Source organism: Sapajus apella, unplaced genomic scaffold (genome assembly GCF_009761245.1).
Source record: "Sapajus apella isolate SASKATOON/1434 unplaced genomic scaffold, GSC_monkey_1.0 scaffold37, whole genome shotgun sequence".
NCBI classification, from domain to species: domain Eukaryota; kingdom Metazoa; phylum Chordata; class Mammalia; order Primates; family Cebidae; genus Sapajus; species Sapajus apella.
The window spans coordinates 11,372,050-11,387,890 of record NW_022436977.1 but is presented as its reverse complement, the minus strand read 5'-3'; the positions used below and the strand labels follow the sequence as shown (position 1 = coordinate 11,387,890).

General features: G+C 34.4%; 1 protein-coding gene across 2 annotated transcripts in view; it reads left to right on the top strand.

The window, feature by feature from the left end:
- UNC13C (unc-13 homolog C) overlaps nucleotides 1-15,841 on the top strand; it is a 605,313-nt gene that overhangs the window by 144,365 nt on the left and 445,107 nt on the right. The window lies entirely within an intron of this gene.

Below are 15,841 nucleotides of genomic sequence, written 5' to 3'. Positions count from 1 at the left end.
AAGCAATGGCAACAAAAGCCAAAATCAACAAATGGCATCTAACTAAACTAAAGAGCTTCTGCACAGCAAAAGAAACTATCATTAGAGTGAACAGGAAACCTACCGAATGGAAGAAAATTTTGCAATCTATCTACCTGACAAAAGGCTAATATCTAGAATCTAAAAGAACTTAAACAAATTTACAAGAAAAAATCAACCCCATCAAAAGGTGAGCAAAGGATATGAACAGACACTTCTCAAAAGAAGACATTTATGAAGCCAACAAGCATTTGAAAAAAGATTCATCATCACTCATCATTAGAGAAATGCAAATCAAAACCACAATGAGATACCATCTCACACCAATTAGAATGGTGATCACTAAAATGTCAGAAAACAACAGATGCTGGTGACGCTGCGGAGAAATAGAAACACTTTTACACTGTTGGTGGGAATGTAAATTAGTTCAACCATTGTGGAAGACAGTGTGGCACAAGGAGCTAGAACTAGAAATGCCATTTGACCCAGCAGCCCCATTACTAAGTATATAGTCAAAAGAGATTATAAATAATTCTATAAAAACACATGCGCACATATGTTTATTGTGGCACTATTCACAGTAGCAAAGACTTGGAACCAACGCAAATGCCCATCAATGATAGACTGGATAAAGATAATGTGGCACATACAAACTATGGAATACTATGCAGCCATAAAAAAGGATGGTTCATGTCCTTTGCAGGGACATGAATGAAACTGGAAACCATCATTCTCAGCAAACTAACACATGAACAGAAAACCAAACACCATATATTCTTACTAAGTGGGAGTTGAACAATGAGAACACATGGACACGGGGAAGGGAACATTACACACCAGAACCTTTCAGGGGTGGGAGCCTAGAGGAGGGATAGCATTAAGAGAAATACCTAATGGAGATGACAGGTTGATGAGTGCAGTAAACCACCATGGCATATGTGTACCTTTGTAACAAACCTGCACATTCTGCACATGTTTCTGAGAACTTAAAGAAGTGTGTGTGTGCGTGTGTGTGTGTGTGTGTGTGTGTGTGAGAGAGAGAGAGAGAGAGAGAGAGGGAGGGAGAGAGAATCTATATATCTATATAACAAAAACAAAAAAACTTGAACCATCCTCCTTGAGAACTGGAACAAGACAAGGATGATCGCTTTCACTACTCCTGTTCAACATGTACTAGAATTCCTAGCCAGAGCAATCAAGCAACAGTAGGAAATAAAAGGCATCTGAATAGGAAAAGCAGAAGTCGAACTCTCTTCTCTGATGATATGATTCTATACCTAGGATATCCTAAAGACTCCTGGAACAGATAAATGACTTCGGTAAAGCCTCAGGATACAAAACAAGTACAGATATCAGCAGCATTTCTATACACCAACAATGTCGACGTTGAGAGTGAAATCAAAAACACAATCACACAGTAGCCACAAAGAAAATGAAATACCAAGAGATAATAACAAAGGAGGTGAAAGAGCTAAGAAAGGAGGTGAAAGATCTCTGCAAGAACTACAAAGCACTGCTGAATAAATCGGAGATAACACAAATAAATGGAAAATCATTGTATGCTCATGGATTGGAAGAATTGATATCATACAAATATTTATTTTTATATCCTTAATTTATTTGCTACATCTTTCTACTTCTTCAAAAAAATCTGTTTATTTTTTATTTGTTTCAGACATATTTAGAATTGTTTTGAAGCGTTTTGTTTTAGCGGCATTAGAATCCTTATCCTGTCATGTCATCCTGACATCTGTGCGTTCACATTTGCAGCTGTTGTCTTTTCTCATTCCCTTTGATATCTCACTGGCTCTCGGTATGACAAGAAATTTTTGCTGGAAACCTGAGCATTTGGGGTATTATGTTTAAGACTTTGGAACTTATTAAAATATTTGTTTCAGCTGGTATGTTTTGATATTTTTCAAGTGATTGAAAGGGAGCTCTGATTCATTTCTACCAGGTTGACTTGGAATCCATGTTCTTTAGTCTGCCCCCATTGATACCCAAGTGGGAAGGGCTTTATGTTACAGCTGGAAATGGCTGGGAGTTATGACTTCCCACTAAGCCTCTGCTTATAGAACCCTAGTTGGGAGAAAAATGAGTACCTAATTGCTGCTTCCCATGTGACCATCACTAATATCAGGGGATTAACCTCAATACGGCTGAGAAGTGGTCACAGTCTGACTCTCAACTAGGCCTCTCAACTAGGTCATTCCCTTGATTGAAAGCAATCTGTGATTCCACATTCTTCTTCTAACACCATTTCAGTGAGGAAGAGAGGTGCACTTCACTACTGCTTCTTTTGGGTGGAAGTTCAGGCTTTGAGTCTTAAGATCAATAGCTAATCTGACTTCTGCTCTCCAATTTTCAGAGTTCATCATATTTTACATATAATGACCAGAGTTGTTAGTTCTATTTGGTGGGAGTAATGGGGCCAGTAGCTCTATTTTCCCTGGAAGTGGAAATTCCACTACTGAATTTTAGGTTGTTAAAGCATGGTTTTATCACAGGGGTAAACACAGTGTGGCCAGATGTGTACATACATACATATGTGCACACTGCTGGATTAATTGCAAAATATTCTTTAGGTTTTTACACATCTGTGATACCGGCATGTAATCGTATCATATACTGTCTTTTCTGATTTTAGTATTAAGCTTATACTACCCTTAAAAAATTAATTAGGTACATTTCCTTTGTAGCTATGCTACCTCTATAGTCAAATTTCTACTACTTTGAAGTTATCCATTTTATAAAGATTTGTTAACGTTTATCAGTAGTTTAAACTATTAGATATTCTTGCACAGGAAGAATTTTCTACTGGTTTAATTTCTCTAATAATTGTTGTGTTTAGTTTTTCTATTATTTTTTTTTTTATTGTACTTTAGGTTCTGGGGTACATGTGCTGATTGTGCAGGACCGTTGCATAGGTACACACATGGCAATGTGGTTTGCTGCCACCATTTCCCCGTCATCCACATCTGACATTTCTCCCCGTGTTATCCCTCCCTTGGTCCCCCTCAAGAGACCCCATTGTGTGATGCTCCCCTCCCTGTGTCCCTATGTTCTCATTGTTCAATACCCGCCTATGAGTGAGAACATGTGGTGTTTGATTTTCTGTTCTATTTTTGAGTAAATTTTGGTAATTTATATTTTTAAGAACATTGTTATTTTAATTTAATAGTCTTAGAAAATTATTTTTTAAGTTTGAGCATTAATTGGCATAAAGATGTGCATGTCATTCTCTCAGAACTTTTCAAAATCTTTACTGTACCTTTAATTATATCCTTTACATAATAATATTGTTTATTTGTACAATCTATTTTCTTAATCAGTCTTGCTTAAGGTTTGTAATTCTAGTAAGTTTTTAAAAAAGTCTTTATACTGATTTTTCCATGTCCTAAGTTTACATTATTATGTGTTTTATTTTGTACTTCTTTTTTTACTTTGAGTTTATGCTGTGGTTTTTCATTTTAGCTTCTTGAGTTGTACTTAAACTGATATACGTATGCATGTGATGTGTTTTAGTGCATTTAATTTTAATTTTTATTAATATTCTCTCATTTCCATTGTCATTTTTTCCTATAAATTAAGTCATTCTTAAAAGTTCCCAAATGTAGTTTTCATTTTTTTTGTATTTTATTTTGTTATATTTTAATCACCATTATTGATTTTTTTATTTGATTGGTCTTTTTGATATTACGTCTATGGAGGCTCCTTTGTAGCCAGGTACATCATTAATTTTTAATAGTATTTTATGTGAAAAGAATAAATGTATTTCTGTTTGCTATGAATTCTGAACCTACATCTATACTTGGTATAGGGCTAAGGTTCCTATTTTCTTAGACAAATCTTTTCCATTTATGTCCCTAAGTGGAAAGAAAATTTCCTTCTGTTTCTCCAGTTCCATAGATAATTCTTATCTCATGCTTTATATTTTATGAGTGTTTTTAATATGCTTTCTAATTTATTGAAGTAGCTCTAAAAAGTTCTAGCTGTTCTTGTGTTTAGATTCTGCTGCATAGGTTTACCTCTACTGTAGAAGTTTCAGAAGAGTGTAGTTATTTATCTTGGTTTTCAGCTATTGCATCCCCTGTCCCTAGCACATTGCACCAAGGACGTAAGTGCACTTGGTGGATGGCAAATGAATCAATGAATGAAATGTTTCAGCATTCCGGTGAGCAATTGTGATTTTTACAGCACTCAAGATTAGTTTCGAGTCACCACTTCATTTGCAGTGATTGAGAGATTATGTTGGATTTTGAGCTTGTATATGTTTTAAAGTTTAACAAATCATATTATCTAGTATTTGTGTGTATCTGCATGGAATTTTGGTACATGTGGACCAGAGGGAAGAAACCTTCCATATGATATTTTATTTTGCCTTACTGACCGGCAGGCTAGAATGGATTTTTAAAAACAGAAAATTTTGATCATGTTATATACCATTCTCTTGCTTGAAAACATTCTGTGATTCCACATTGTGATGAGGATATAATTTATATTCCTTAATACAGCAGTCTTCCTGATCCATTATTTACTTTCCATGGTTTCAGTCACCTGTGGTCAACAGTGGTCCAAAAATATTCAGTGGATAATTCCAGAAGTAATAATGAGTAAGTTTTAAGTTGTATCCCTTCTGAGATATGTAATGAAACCTTGTATATTCTGCTTTTTCCTGCCCGGGACATAAGGCATCCCTTTCTTTGGCATGTTCACACTGTGTACACTATCGATAGTTAGGCACTTAGTAGTTGTCTCAGTTATTAGATCTAAACAGTGTAGTATGTGTAGGATTTCGTGCTACCTCTGGTTTTAGGCATGCACTGGGAATCGTGGAATCTATCAACCCATGAATAAGGGCTGACTACTGGAAAATGTATAAGGAGTTTTACGTTATGAACCCTATTCACCTTCCTTTCATGTCTTGAAATCATTTGCCATCACATTCCCATATTTCAGTTCCTAACACTCTATGCTCTTTCAAGCTTCAATGCCTTTTTAAATCCTTTTTACTGTGCCAAGAATACCTTCAGCCATCTGCAAAACCCACTTCTCTCCCCTATGAGTCCTTCCCAAACCCAGTGTTCTCCATGGCTGAAGAGTTAGGGGATCTCTTCTCTGTGCTCCCGTATCACTTTGTTCATATCTGTAACATCTTTATTATATTGAACTGTCATCGTGATCCAGTTTGTTAGATGACCCCTGAGGCCATAAATGAGTGGTCAGTGGTATGTGAGATTTGAGTTAAATCAGCATTAATCTCTCACTCAGCACTCACTCAATTGCATTTAGAAGTACATCTGAAACACGCACCATCCACAGGTACTTCCTCTGCCTGGAAGCATGTACTAATTATTGATAATTCACAAGACAGTTTAAGGAATTCAATAAAAGGGGAAGATAAAGTTATTTGCAGACTATCTAGCATATGGTAGGTACTCTGTAAAGGCTAATGACAGCTCAGCAACCCTCTAATTACAGTAATGATTTTCTTTGCATTGTTACTGGCCCCCATGTGATGACTTTCAGGCATACTACACATGTTTCAAAGTAATTTCTTTTTTAATATTGTGACAAATAGAGCAAACTATTTCCAAAGAAGATAGTAAATTGTATTATCACCAATGGGAATTTTATACTGTGTTCTCATTGAATATATTCACGGGGGGATATATTCCAAGATCCCGGTGCATGCCTAAAACCAGGGTTAGCATGAAATCCTGTAAATACTACACTGTTTAGTCTAATCAGGCCTAATACACAGATCTAATAACTGAGAGGACTATGAATAGTGTATACAGCAGGAATATGATAAAGAAAGGGATGCCTCATGTCCTGGGCAGAGAAGTTTAAATTTAGAGTAAAGAAGTTTAAGGGGATTCCTAAGCTAGATAGGATGGAACTCAATTTACATACAAACTTGGAGATTTCCTCTATTCAAATTTTCTTCAAAAAGTGTTATAATAGAGGTAAAACATTAAGGGAGGAAATACAACATTTTTACTTTTATCTTAGAAGATTGTAAATTGACTACATATATCTTAATTTTAAATGTAGGCATTAGGTATTATGAATATTTATTTTTGGTGGTAACTGGTGATTAATCATTCCTTGTTCTAGTGAAAACTTACTGCACATACCAAAAGATAATTATAGAGTTTAGAACTAGAAGGTATAGATAGATGCTGGTCAAATCTTCTTACTGTACTTACATATGAAGGAGAACTGAGGGTTAGGGAGGTGACATGTTTCCTTAGATTACATTCAGATTTACTTCTTGTGTATGCTCACACAAGAACCTGTAATGGGTCTAATACACAGGAGACACACATATATTATTTGTGTTTCTATATACTCAGAATTTTGGTTTTGTAGGTTACCATGCAGTATGGTTGAATAGAATAGCACTGTTCACCTAGTAAATATTTTATCAGTTTTTTTTTTATTTTAAATTGTTTATGGAATTTGAAGACATTAAAAATGGACAGCCACTGCAACCTTACTTTAATCCCATTTATAGGGTAGTTTAACTATCAAGTAGATGGATGCACTGTGGTCCTGCACTAATGACATTAAACTGCTGAGCTGCAAAATGAACTTGTTGTGAGTTGATATGTTCCTTCTAAGGCTAGGAACATTGGGAGCAGCACTATAGGGAGTACCCAGCATGTAATTGCAGACACTTTACCACAATTTTACTAAGCAGAAAAGCTGTATGTAGAATAAAAGGCAATTTATCAGGAAACAAAGGCCGTGTGTGTATTTGCTATATCTATCTATATGTGTAATATCTGTATATACATAAATGATTATGTGTATAAGTATATATGTGTATATCTTTTATATATATATTTCACTGCTTCTAGAGTAATATCCAGGATTTTTGCCTATTGTATACATTTCACATTTTATTCTTTCCCCAGCTTTATTAAGGCATAGCTGATAATAAATTAGATATTTCAAGGTATTAAAACATAATGATTTGATATCCATATACATTGTGAAATGATTACCACAATAAAAGTAATTAATATATCCATCACTATACTGGGTTACATGTGTGTGTGTGTGTTTGTGTGTTTGGTGAGGATACTTGTGTACTATGTTAACACATTTGAGAAAGCAGTACAGCATTATTAGCTTTAGTTGTCATGCTATGTGTTAGATCCCCAGAATTTATTCATCTCAAAACTGAAAGTTTGTATACTTTTACCAAAAACTCATTTTCCCTACCCACAGCCCTGGCAACCACTATTCTATTCTCAGCTTTTATAAGTTAAGCGTGTGTGTGTGTGTGTGTGTGTGTGTGTGTGTGTGTGTGTGTGATTTCATTTATAAGTGAAATCATATTTGTCTTTCTTTTTCTGTCTTATTTTACTTAGTGTATGGCCTCTAGATTAATCAATCTTGTCATAAATAGCAGGAGTTTTTTTCTTTTTAATGGCTAAATAATCATCTGTGTGCCCATGTGCGCGCGTGTGTGTGTGTACATATATATACATAACATTGTCTTCATCTGCTGACAATTAGGTTGTTTTTCTATCTTGGCTGTGGTGAATAATCCTGCAATGATTATACCAGCGCAGATACCTCTTCAACATGCTGATCTCGTATTTAAATTTTTACCTATAAGTGAGATAGCTGGATTATTATGGTAGTTCTATTTTTGTGTTTTTGAGGAGCCTCCATACTGCTTTACTTAATGGATGTACAACTTACATTCCACTATCAATGTACAAGGGTTCCCTTTTGTCCACACCATTACCAACACTTTATCTCTTGTGTTTTAATTGTAACCATTCTAACAGGTATGAGGTGATACTGCATTGTGGCTTTGATTTACATTTCTCTGCTGATTGATGGTACTGAGCACCTTTTAAAATGTTTACTAGCCATTAATGTCTTTTTTGAAAAAATGTCTGTTTAGACCCCTTGCCAACTTATTAGTCAAGGTGTTTGTAATTTTGGTATTGAGTTTTATGAGTTTCTTACATATTTTGGATATTAACCCTTTTTCAGACATAATTTGAAAATATTTTCTCCCATTTCATAGATTTCCTTTTCATTTTGCCAGTTGTTGCTTTTGCTGTGCAAAATCTTGTTAGTTTGATAAACCTATTTATGTTTTCTTTTATTGCTTGAGTTTTCAGTGTCATGTCCAAAGAAATTATTGCTATCATTGCCAATATATTGCCAATGGTAAATTTTCCTTAAATTTTATCTTGGAGCTTTATGGTTTCAGGTCCTACATTTAAGAATCCATTCCAAGTTCCAGTTGTTTTCTTTTACATATAGATATCTAATTTTTCCAATACATTTTATCGAATAGACAGCCCTTTCCCCATTGTGTATCCTTGGCACCTTCATCAAATATTAGTTTGCCGTATGTCTGTGGTTTTATTTCTGAGCTCTCTCTTCTGTTCCATCAGTCTATGTGTCTATTCTTATGCTGGTACCATATTGTTTTGATTACGGTAGACTTGTGATATGGCTTAAAATTGGGATAAATCATGCCCCAGCTTCGTTCTTTTTCCTCAAGATTGCTTGGGCTATGTGGGGCTTTTTTATGGTTGTATGCAAGTTTTAGATGTTTTTTTCTATTTTTGTAAAAAAGGCTGACAGAATTTTGGTAGGAATTTCTTTGAATCTGTAAGCCTTTGAAAAAAGGCATTGGGATTTTGGTAGAGATTTCTTTGAAACTCTAGGTCACTTAAAATTCAAGCATTTTAAGAATATCAATTTTTCCAACACAAGCACACTAAACGTCTTTCCATTTATTAGTGTTTCTTCACTTCTTTCATTGACGTCTTACAGTTTTCAGCGTAGACTTTTAGTTTCCAGTGTACAGATCTTTCACCTCCTTCGTTAAATTTATATCTAAGTATTTAACATTTTGGTATTGTAAATGGTAATTTTAAAAATGTCTTTTTTAAGACAGGGTCTCACGCTGTCACTGAAGCTGGAGTGCAATGGTGTAATCACTGCTAACTGCAGCTTTGACATCCCAGCCTCAGGTGATCTTCCCACATCAACCTCCTGAGTAGCTGGGGCTATAGGCATGTGCCACCATGCCTTGCATTTTTTTTTTTTTAAATTGTTTGTCGAGACGGGTTTTCCCATGTTACTCAGCTGCTTTAAAATTATTTTTCAGATAGTTTGTTATTTAGTGAATAGATTTTTTAAAAATCATGACACAAAATTTGTTTATTAGTTTTAAGTTTTTTTGGTGGAGTCTTTAAGTTTTCTATATATGAGATATTGTCAACATAAAGAGAAACAATTTACTTCTTCGTTTGTTTTTTTTTTTTTTTAGAAGCTATTTATTTATTTATGCCTTATTTCTCTGGTAAGAACTTCTAGTATTATGCTGGATAGAAGCTGTGAGAGCAGGAGCCCTTGTCTTGTTTCTGATCTTAGGAGAAAATCTTTCAGCTTTTCACTGTTGAGCATGATGTTATCTGTAGGCTTATATTACGTACAGGTACATTCCCTCTATACCTAATTTGTTGAGAGTTTTTATCATGAAAGGATGTTGAATTTTGTCAAAGGCTTTGCTGTTATCTATTTCGATGCTTATATAATTTTTATCCTTCATTCTTTTATTTTGGTGTATTTTTTTTTTAAGACAGGGTCTCACTTTGTCTTCCAGGCCGGAGTACATTGGCACATTCTAGGCTCATGCAGCCTTGATCTCCTGGTCTCAATCAGTCCTCCCATCTCAGCCTCCCAAGTAGCTGAGAGTAGAGGTACATGTGACCATGCCTGGCTAATTTTTGTATTTTTAGTAGAGATGGTATCTTGCCCCAGTTAGTGTTGTTCATGCTAGTCTTGAACTCCTGGACTCTAGTGATCTGCCCACTTGGGCCTCCCAAAGTGTTTGGATTACAGGCATGAGCCACTGCACCCAGCCGTTTATGACATTTATTGATTTAACTTCATTGAAAGATCCTTGTATCCCTGGGATGTATTTCACCGGATCATGATATATGATCTTTTTACTGTGCCATTGAATTTGGTTTGCTAGTATTTTGTTGAAGACTTTTTGCATCTATATTTAGCAGGAATAGTGGCCTCCAATTTTCTTATAGAATCCTTGTCTAGCTTTGATGTGAGTAATGCTGGCCTTACAAAATTAGGTATAAGTGTTATCTCTTCTTCGATTCTTTGGAAGAGTTTGAGAAATATTGGTGTTAAATCTTGGTACACAATGAAGCTATCTTGTAATGACTTTTCTTGGTTGAAAAGTTATTGATGACCACTTCCATGTTGTTAGTCATTATTGGTCTGCTTAGATATGCTCTTTCTTTATGATTCAATATTAGTAGTATGTTGCATGTTCTAGTAATTTTCCCATTTCTTCCAGGTTATTCAATTTGATGGCATGTAATCATGGTAGTCTCTTATGATCCTTTGTAGTTTTCTGCTACCAGTTGTAATGTTGCTCTTCCATTTATAATTTTATTTCATCCATTTCCCTCGTTTTCTTGGTGAGTCTACCTAAGGATTTGACAAATTTGTTTATATTTTCAAAATAAACTCTCTTAGTTTAATCTGTCTTTTTCATTGTCATTGTAGTCTCTGTTTCATTTATTTCTTCTGTAATCTTTTTTTTTGAGACAGTCTTGCTCCGTTGTCAGGCGCCAGGCTGGAGTGCAGTGGCGTGGCACAATCTCAGCTCACTGCAACCTCTGCCTCCCAGGTTCAAGCAATTCTCCTGCCTCAGTCTCCCAAGTAGCTGGGACTACAGGCGCGCACCACCACTCCTAGCTAATTTTTGTATTTTTAGTAAAGACGGGGTTTAACCCTATTGGTCAGGATGGTCTTGATTTCTTGACCTCGTGATCCACCCGCCTCGGCCTCCCAACGTGCTGGAATTACAGGCACTATAATCTTTATGAGTTCTTCAGTTCTGCTGACATTAGGCTTAGTTTGTTTTGTTTTGTATCTAGTTCTGTGAAGTATACATTTAGGTTGTTTGAGACTTTTTTTTAATGTGGGTATTTATCACTGTAACCCTTTTAGAACTGCTTTTGCTATCTCCTGTAAGTTTTGGTATATTGTGTTTCTATTTGTGTTTGTCTGTAACTATTTATTTATTTCACCTTTGACCCATTGGTTCTTCAGGACTATGTTGTTTTATTTCCTCGTATTTGTGGATGTTCTAAAACTCTTCCAGTTATTGATTTCTACTTTCAAACATTGTGGTCAGAAAAGACACTTGATAATATTTCAATCTTCAAATTTGTTAAGATGTGTTTTGTGGCTTGAAGACTTTTCCAAAATGTACACTAGATAGGAATATATATTCTGCTGCTGTTGGATACAATATTGCATCATTTAACATTTTTTAAACAATATGATTATTAAATAACAGAATCTTGGAAAATATAAGATAATATGAATAAATATATTAACCTATTACTTTAGATTAACGTTACGGCGATGTTCTCTTCAAGTCTTTTTCTATATATAGCTTTTTTTTTTTAACATAATCACCTTATAACCTTAAGTAACCTCAAACATGAGGTAACTTCCTAATTTTTATTTTATACATCATAAACATTTTATGTATTTTTATTTAGTCTCTGAATGCATTGATTTTAATGGTCATAGATTTTTGCATCAAAGTCATAGAATATAATTTCAACCCATAATTCTATATTTGGTCATATATGCATTCCAACTTTTTTGTAGTAAAAAAACAGTGCCAATATTAACATATTTTTTTTTTAGTATTTAAATTATATGTTTGCCAGGGTTACCATAATGTAATATCAAAAATCAAATGACTTAGAATACCAGAAATTTGTTCTCAAAGTTCTGGAGGCTGAACATCTACTATCAAGGTGTTGGCAGGGCCATATTCCCACTGAAGGAACTAGGGGAGAATCTGTTGATTCTTCTCACCAAGTTTCTGGGAGTTTCTTGGCTGTGGAAGCATAACTAATCTTTACTTGATATAATTGTGTATGTATCTGTCTCCGAATTTCTCCTATTTTTTTTTTTTTTTTTTTTTTTTTTTTTTTAGACAAAGTCTCACTCTGTTGCCAGGCTAGAGTGCAGTGGTGTGATCTCGGTTCACTGCAACTTCCACCTCCTGGATGCAAGCAATTCTCGTGCCTCAGCCTCCTGAGTAGCTGGGATTACAGGCATTCACCACCACACCCAGCTAATTTTTGTATTTTTAATGGAGGCTGGGTTTCACTGTATTGGTCAGACTGGTCTCAAACTCCTGACCTCGTGATCTGCCCATCTTGGCCTCCCAAAATGCTGGGATTACAGGCGTGAGGCACCACACCTGGCCCAAATTTTCCCTTTTTATAAGAACACCAATTACATTGGATTAAGAGTCCACCCTACTCTAGTATGACCTATTTTAACTAATTAGATCTGCAGTGGTCCTATTTCTAAACAAGGCCACATTGTGAAGTATGGGGGGTTAGGACTTCAACATTTAAATTGGGGGAAGCAGCATACAATTCAATCCATAACAAAAATCATTTCCTTAGCACCAGTTTCCAAAAATGGAATTTCCATGTCAACAGTCTATTGATAGACATCTTTTGAAAGCTTTTTGAAACTTATAACAATTTTCATATTCATCAACGATGCATGATAGTGTTTGGTTAATAATATTCTCAACAGCTTTGGAAATTATTTTTAATATCATTAAAATCAATATCTTTAATCTTTGTTAATTTTATAATCATTAGGTGTAGCTTTAGTTAAATATGTATTTTGTATGTGTATTTACCATTGTTGCATTTTAATTTGTCAATTATCTGTTGTCTAAATTTAAAAATCTCATTCCATAGGTTTAATAAATATTCCTTTCTCTTTTTACTTGTCTTTCTTTCTTGATTCTATGTTTAAATCTTTAATGCATGTGGAACTTGGTGGCATATGTATGAGATCACGATACAGATGAATATTATAGATATTTAACCTGTTGTCCAAGCACCATTTACTGACTAGTAACTCCTCTTTGTCTTTAATAAAAATGTTTTCTTTTATAGTCATTAAACTCTTGAGTATAAGGGTATCTTAGTTATATTTTGTATTTCACTATTAATGTATTAGTTTGCTAGGATCATACTGTTTTATGTCTTCTGAATTATTAATATTTTTATATATTCATCTCATAATGCTTCTTTTATAAAGTCTTAGCTATTTTTACTCATTTATTAATCCGGTTACACTTAGAATTGTTAAATTTTCAGGTTACAGCAATCTGCCATTAGGATCTTGACTGTCACATCTACAAATCTATTATTATTCATCCTTTCTATATAGAAAAATGAAATATTTTCCTTTATTCAGATTTTTATATATTCCATGAAGTGTTATAGCTTATTAAAATTGTCCATTCCATGTTTAAGACATGTTTATTGGTTATCTCCTGTATTTCTGGAATCTGGTAAAAGCAAAAGAGAGAGACATTAAAAAACAGACTACCATCAAAGAGCTCAAATTCTGAAAGGATTGCAGATAAGGAAACTGGAAAAGGTTGAAGATTAGCAGAAAGAAATGCACATTGCACAATACTGAACACAGGATGAAAGCAGGGAGAAGTGTCACAAGTTTTCAGAAGGAGGGGTTTGTGCTTCAGCTGAGTTTTGGGACATGACAGACAGCTAGATGAGGATGGAGAACAGTTGTTTTATAGGAAGGAAGCAACAGTGCAAAGGCATGTAGATTTCAAAGAGCATGGCACAGAAATGTAACTTCAAGAATTTACTTGTGACTGAAGTTTATGATGTGAATGAGATATAATGGGTGATGAGACTGCATTTCACATGGATTTGATGTTCTTTCATGAGGGCACTGTGTGTTTTTTGTGGATTTTAAGGAGAGTGACATAATTTTGTCATTTTTAGAAAGATTTCAGAGCAGGATACAACAGGGAGACAAGAAAGTAGTCAAAGTGAACAAAAAGGGTTCATTGGCAATAAATATGTTCAATGAATGAATGAAACATTGAAACAATCAGTGTATTCCAGATGTAATAGCTGAAAGTAATTGGTGACCTTGTTAAGATTACGTTTATTTAGTGGGATGGTTGAGATGGAAGAGAGACATCAACCGGAGACAATGAATACAAATTACTCATTCAAAATATTGCATATTTTAAATCAGATTTTATTTCATTGTTTTTCAGATTAGTTGTTGCTAGTATATAGGAAATAACATTATTATTTTGTTTATGGGTTGACTAGTTACTCTGTTGGTTATTTTGTTCACTCTAATAGTTTTCCATGTGATTTTGTATGTTTTGATTAATAGATACAAAGTTATAGTTTTTGTAAAAATAGTTTTCTATTTTGTCTTCTATATTTATAGTTTATTTTCATTAGTTTTAATATATTGGCCTATGTTTTCAGAAAGAAGTGAAAATGATGCTTTTAGTTTTGTTTTCTTTTTCTGATGATGACTATTCCCTACTATTTCACACATAAATTGCTGACTTTAGTAGTAAGACTTTTTTAAAACATATTAAACTTAACGAAGACCCATTCTAATCCTATTCTAAGGAGGTTTAGAGAAACTACAAGGTTTTGATTTTTTATCAAATGACTTTTTGCCCACTATGAAAATTAAGATATGCGTTTACTGTCCAATTGATATGTCATATTAAATTAGTCATTTCACTATCTCGAATCATTCTTCAGGAACAATTTTCTTGGGTGTGGTATATAATTCTTTTGCACCAATGCTGAATTTTATTTGCTTTATTTTATATAGTATTATAAAATAATTATGGCCATAAGATTTGTCTTTAATACTTTACACTACATTTTTACCCTGTTTTGCATTTGAAGATTCAACCCTGAGATACTCTAAAATCTGCACCAAGACATTTTTTTTATGATGGTTAAGCAATCTATACTTGATGAGTCAAGGAGAGTAATGCTTTTCAGATTTTCATCAGTATGGGTCATCATTGAGCTGCATGTCATTGAACAAATTTTAATCTTTCCAGTGCTCACTTATATAAACAAGGGGTTTGAACTAAATCTCCAGGTTCACGTCAGCTCTAGCATTTTGCCAATTTTTTATCCATGGAGAAGATTCTCCAGTTTTATGCTAATAAGCAAAGATGGATTAATAAGCTTCAGAGCAATAGTACTGCGTAAGGTAGTAATAGACTATACCCTATGACCAGCCTATTTTAAATCTGGGTTTAAAAAATGATGACTCAGTAGTCCATTCTCCATATCCTTGGGTCTGTGAGCAGTTAGAGCAGAAAAATATTGGCCCTATGATTTATCTTAAATTGCATCTGAAGGCTGTTGAGCAAGCACCCTTCTCTGTTCTGTTCAGCTCACTTGAAACATTATATGTAAAGAGCACCAACTGTGAGATCAGGAGCCCTGGATTTGTGTCCCTCTTCTGCCATTTACTAGCTTTGTGATCTTAATCAAGCCACTTAACCTCCTTAGGCATCAGTTTTCTTATTCGTAAGATGGAATCAACTTAATCTTTGAGCTTGTAAGCTCTATGATATGAGAAGCCATACATAAATAATCTCTTAATAAAACAACTTTAATCCATAAGGTCATCTGATGTTTACTTTCCCAAATATTGATCTCAATTGATTCTGTCAACAATGTTGTGAGGCAATTAGTCAAAGTATTTGTGATCTTATTTCAGAGTTGGGTCTAGACTCTTGACTCCAAAGAATTTGGTAGCTTACTCAATGTGTCTAGTAAGTGGCAGAGTGCCAGCTGGAGCCCAGGACTTCTGATTCTTCAACTGTGTTTTTTTCTTAATATGACACATTGTCTTTCATTAAATCCTGTAATCACTTTTATACTTTTCAAGC